Source organism: Priapulus caudatus, unplaced genomic scaffold (genome assembly GCF_000485595.1).
Source record: "Priapulus caudatus unplaced genomic scaffold, Priapulus_caudatus-5.0.1 Scaffold217, whole genome shotgun sequence".
NCBI lineage: Eukaryota > Metazoa > Priapulida > Priapulimorpha > Priapulimorphida > Priapulidae > Priapulus > Priapulus caudatus.
The window spans coordinates 135351-141412 of record NW_014577278.1 but is presented as its reverse complement, the minus strand read 5'-3'; the positions used below and the strand labels follow the sequence as shown (position 1 = coordinate 141412).

General features: G+C 47.7%; 1 protein-coding gene across 1 annotated transcript in view; it reads left to right on the top strand.

The window, feature by feature from the left end:
• LOC106807469 (ankyrin-2-like) overlaps positions 1-6062 on the top strand; it is a 136454-nt gene that overhangs the window by 23657 nt on the left and 106735 nt on the right. The gene's annotated exons all lie outside the window — the stretch shown is intronic.

Below are 6062 nucleotides of genomic sequence, written 5' to 3'. Positions count from 1 at the left end.
ATCCTCTTCTCTCTCTCGCTCTCTCTCTCTCCCCTGGACTCTTCTTGGATCTCTAGGCTCTCTCTCTCTCTCTCTCTCTCTCTCTTTCTACTCTCTCTCTCTCTCTCTCTCTCTCTCTCTCTCTCTCTTCGTCTCTCTCTCTCTCCTCTCTCTCTCTGCTCTCTCTCTCTCTCTCTCTCTCTCTCTCTCTATTTCTACACACTCCACAACACACACACACACACACCTACATACACGCACTCTCTCCTCTCTCTTCTCTCTCTCTCTCTCTCTCCTCTCTCTCTCTCTCTCGTCTCTCTCTCTCCTCTCTCGCCTCGTCTCTTTCCTCTCTCTTCATCTCTCAATCTCTCCTCTCTCTCTCCCTCTCTCTCTCTCTATATACACACACACACACACACACACACACACAACAGCCTACATTACACGCACTCTCTCTTCTCTCTTTCTCCTCTCCTCTCTCTCTCTCTCCTCTTCTCTCTTTCTCTCGCTCTCTCTTTCTCTCTCTCGTCTCTCTCTCTCTCTCTCTCTCTCTCTCTCTCTCTCTCTCTCTGTCTCTCTGTCTCTCTCTCTCATGGTCTGGCCCGTCTATGGACCAGTGGTCTGTATCTTGTGGAATCAGATTATATTGCGTATGATGAATCTATATCATGTTTAATGAACGTGTGGCCTATGGAATGGAGTTGCATCTGGTATGATGAAGCCATATTCAGTGTCATGACGCTGCATGCGGTGTGCTGAAGATGTATCTAGCGTGATGAACGTGCGTCCGGTCATCATTATCCGTCTCGTCATATCTCCTTTCGCTGCTTCTTTGCCCACACGCGTGGAGCGTCGGTTACCGTGTATTTTTGGCTCTTTGGTTATCAAGTTAAGATTCGCAACGAGGGAGAGAGAGGGATCCTGTTTTTTGCATATCGAATCCCTCTTCCTCCTAAAAGCCACAAGCGTTTCGCAAGCAACACTTCATTTGCGTCGCCTCCCGGCCTGTCTCGCACTCACTCTTTGCAGAGTAGATGTTTATTATTTCTGGCGGGAGTACCGGGCAGATCGCTGGAATTCCTTGTTTCTACCCTTCCCCAACAATACCGCTGCTGCTGCTGCTGCTGCTGCTGCTGCTGCTGCTGTAATTGGTGTATCGTGCGCGCGGGCCGTACCAACAAAGCTGCAGGAAGTCGCATTGCAGTTGTAAAAATGGTTGTTGCTTCACTCTTGTCTATCGCATCGCCACCTCTTTACACCAATAAAACCATGTACGCGCGCGCGGGAAACTAAACTTTACGAGCACATGTGCAGCGTCGCAGGCATCAGTTTATACACACGGTCGTTCACATACGTAACATATTTGCGACCGCTTCGACAACAATCAAAACAGTCGATCTAGCATATAATGATCATATCTGTGCAGCATCTAACATGAGCTCTAAGACGTTATCAGTACCCGTGGCAGTAATTCATCACTAATCAGGTGCTATAAGGAGCTTGCTGGAGGGGTATGTCGCCGGCTGAGTGCCTGTATCGTTCGTTGATTTGTGGTTATCGATGAGGCAGCATAAGAGCGTGGGGACGAACCACTGATCTCTATAGACTATTACTAACGGGTTATGTAACGTTACCATATAGAGATCAGTGGGACGAGCGTGATGACGTCACGCATTCATCGCGCCAATCATTGGCAAGCCGTGCTAAGCAGATGGTGCGTTGGTTTACCTGGTGCGTGTGATGTTGCTTGCACATGGCTCTGGTCGTGTTTGTTCGCGTTGACACTGACGCGGGCTTGACAGCAGCTACAATGCGACAGCCCTAAGTGTGTGAGGATGGGTGATTGGTCAGGAGTCGTATAGTACGCGCTATTAGTTTTATTGGCGGTCAGGTGTCCACTGGCTTTCGTTCACACATCCGCTCTCTCTCGCTTTCTCCTTCTCCTTCTCACTATCTTTCTCCTTCTTTTTTTTTCTCTTTCTAACTTGTCGTCTCGGTCTCTTCCTTTCCTTTTTCCAAGCGTGCACGCTCTCCTTCTTCCATCAGTGCTGCCACTTTATACTTTTTTTAAGAAAATGTACTTATTATACTTTTTTCATACATTTTTCATGCATAAATACTTTTAAATACTTTTTTTGCCAAAGGTGTGTCTGTCGTATGAAATTTTCTGTCAAAACTCTTCGGACATACATTTAGGTACGCTGTATTTGATGAGATGTGCTTTGTTAGTCTTGTTGCAGGAGTGATGTGTGCTCTCACAGGCACTTGAAGCGTTTCAATAAAATATAATGTTAAATAAATACGAAATCTTAACTAACTTTATTTACTACCAAATTCTTAATGTTTCTAAATTCTATACTCTCTTTCACCTATTATTGCGGACAGTTTCCTGTAAATTCCGTCCAAATCTCATGTGCAACATACGTTGGCGGCCGCCATTCCTCACGCGGCTGCACTGTGCACGCGTGCTGCGCGCTCTTTTGCATCTATAGCGCAGCCTCCCATTTATCATACCAGATCAGCGCTATCATCATCAGCTGTCAAATTTATCCCAGCTCAGGCGGCATAGACTCGATTCATCTTAGCTGTCGCAACGTTTGAAGTTATGCGCTGCGCTCGTGCGGCTGTTAGCAAAGCGACGTTAGCCTAGGGGGAGCAGTGTGGAGGGAGGGGGGGGGGGCTCGGCGAGAGATGGTCGTAGATGTTACTGTTAGTGATGTTGGAAGAGGTTATCTGTGGGAAGGGGGCTTGTAAATCGTATATACACGTCGTTATAAAGAGGGAACTGCGCTATGCACACATACACACGTATACACATGACATGACATATAGACGTGAAAATTTGCACAGGCATATAGACACAATACACCCGTGCACACACGTACGCGCGCATACACGGACATACGCGCACAACCACACGCACGCGCGCACGCACAGATCACGCACGCACACACGGACATGAGATTTTCTTACCGATTTGCCTGGTCAAATATTTGACAGCGACATCCACCCCACGTTCGATTCCCCTGACACCATCCTCAGCTTTAAATATTTCGCTGCCATCGCGTCGACTTCTGCCAATCCCCTCTCTCACCTTCTCCCGCTTTATCTTCTTGTTGCGCTCTTGCTTTCTTACTCTCTACTACCTATACCGCCTTCTCTCTCTTCCTCTAGCCCCCAATCTCGCTCTTGCTCTCGCTCTCTCTCTCTCCCTCTCTCTCTCTCTCTCTCTCTCTCTCTCTAGAGATAGTTTCGAATATGGTGGGCCGCGGCACTTATGCATATGATTATATACTGATAAGCTATAACCGATCTGTAAATATCAAAATATCAATAAATTATATATATTATAGATAATTGCTATAATTGATCTACATATGAAACGTTTATAATCCTAGATAGTGTGTAGAGTTGTGTTTTAGGCGATGCAAAGTCCGTTTAGATTTCCCAGCATTTCCTACCACGTGATCAGAAGCCGCTTGCTTCGCTTGTGGCTCTAGTGATGACAGAAAGCCGCGCCTGCAAAGCATCGCTTGCGGCGCTACCATCGCGTCCATTTTTGAGTTAGATTGGCGGGAGGCATCGGGTAGGGCAGTGCGGTGCGACATATGGCCAATAAATGGAGATTACCCGCTAGTCGCAAATTGTGTTCGAGAGAGAGGCTAACGAATGCCTACAGCTGTTTGTAGAACAGACAGGTGGGGGTAGGGTATGAGAGGAGTGATTGGGTAATAGGGACAATACTGGGGCGTAGGTGTGTAGAGCGAAAGGTTTAAGGTATACGAAAACAATAGCGGGGGTTAGGGCTTGTGGTATGGAAGCGTTGGAAGTAATATGCAAACAATACGTTAGTGCTTTGATTTGGGGATGGGGGTTAGATTAGCATAGGATAACAGTATTCTGATACGCTCGCTGCCACATATTCTTCTGGGCAGCGTGGCCTGGCAGAGTGTAGCATGGCATATTGGACGGAGGAATTTCTAACCAGCGTGTACTGGCCTAGGCACTGTACGTGGTGAGGTTTGTTTTCGTGTGCGTTTGCGTGGGGCGTGCAATGTATGTGAGCGTGTGTTGTTATGTGGTCGCGCGCAAGGTATACTGTAAGTATTGACTGGATATCACCTTGCGTTAGTCAGCGGTGTGCAACCTTCACGACCTTAAAATATAACTGGACGACGTGCGCTACGCTGCACTCCATCTTTGACGTATGTTGTGGTGTGTGTGTGTGGTGTTGTGTGTGTGGTGTGTGTGTGTGTGGCTGTGTGTGTGTGTGTGTGTGTGTGTGATGTGTGTGTGTGTGTGTGCTGTGTGTGTGTTTGGTGAACGGGAACCTTTTTTTAGATCGGTTGTTTCGCCTTTTTAGTTTTTGATAGTTTCGCCACGGAGCGTAATTTCACTTTTACGCCGTGGAGAGTTTTGTTGGCTCCGGAGGCTTCCAGGTATTCTAAGTAACGTTTAATCTGATCTAACCAATCCCATAACAATCTATGTTATCTTAGGCCAAGAGTGATGAGGGCATCACTGCCTTTCGCTCCAGCTGTGGCAGGGGTGACTCCACTTCTTGGATGCCTGTCCCACATGATCTTCCTTAGGTGTTTGTATGCCGGGCAACACTAACAGGAATATTGCTTCTAGGTGCTTCTGGCTTCTCGCCCTTATGCAACACAGTGCAATTTTCTTCCGGCCTATACCATCTCGGCTGGTAGTTTTATTTAGCGGGGCGGCATCCGCGCTCTACATTGGTAACAGCAGCTTACTCCGATTTTATTACTTATTGTAAAAGGTTTCTTGTTTACGGAAATGTTTTCCCTTAATAGCTCTAGTGTGACTTTTATTTTACATTCGCCATTTGCCTCGCATCTGATTGTGGCTGCCTTTTATAATGATTTTCTCCACCGGTATTGTTCTATGATTTCGCTGGTTTGCCTAGTCTCGTATTTATGGCAATAAACTGTTCTTCGTGCATACTTTCGGCGGCCCGGGCGGAATTTTCTCATCTATTCCAATGCCGACGTAAAAATTTAAAGCGGTAGTGATGGCGGGGCAGTTGCAAGACAGTCGCGCCAATGCCGCCCTGGGGAGCAGATAGCCGCCTGGTAGGGACTATAGCAAAATGTTTATAAGCTGGAGAGAGCTGCTGGCTGCTGGCTTGCTGTTGCCTGCTGGCTGCCTGCTGTTGTTGCAGCTGTTGCTGGTTGCTGCGTTATGGCTGCTGGTGTGTTCCGTTCTTTGCCGTTTTGCCCCTGCTGATTCTTCGTTATTGGTGCGCTGTTTTGTGCCTTACTTACTTTGTTTTGCTGGCTGCCTGCTGCTGCTGCTTGCCAGCGACTGTGCCCGATTTAAATCATGATATGGCGATGTCGGAATTTATGAGTATAGTTCAATAAAAAGAAGGGGCCTAGAACTCGGCTACGGCGAACACGATGTGAAAATGAAATGGTCTGCGGGGTATATATTGATCCGCGCACGTATAAGGCCAGGCAACGACGGCGCGCGTGATCTGAAATACGCGGTCGTGGCGTTGTTATTGTGGGCATGGCACCGAGGCGCTGCTGTCTAGCATAGCATATACACACAGTTTAGTCATAAACTTCATCATATGCTTTCGCCCCTCATCTGCTTTTCTCGATTTTCGCAGGTCCCTCCGTCCACTTTTTTTTTTCAATTCTAATCGGCCTCCTCGTCTCATCGCCCGACGCCTCTGTCTGCCCGCATCTCTCTCCCATGCTTCCCTCCCTCTCTCTCTCTCTGGTCTCCAATCTGCTCTCTATCTGCCATGCTCTGCTCCTGCCCCTCCCACTTCTCGCTGGTGATTGGCGTGCTGCCGGCTAGCCATCTAGCCTGACTGCTGCATATTGTAATTAGAATTGTGATCGGCTGACGAGGCTCTCCCGCGATGTCCTAGGGCGAGAGTTGGGCGATTGCGTTACGAAGTGCGGCTGATGGTGTAGGGCAAGCTGTAGGAGAAGAGCATGGTAGCATTGTTTAATCATCATTAAAATCAATCATGCATCGTGTCGTCGTATACCATCATCGTCGTTATCAATCGTGATCATCATCGTCATCATCATCGTCATCATCAT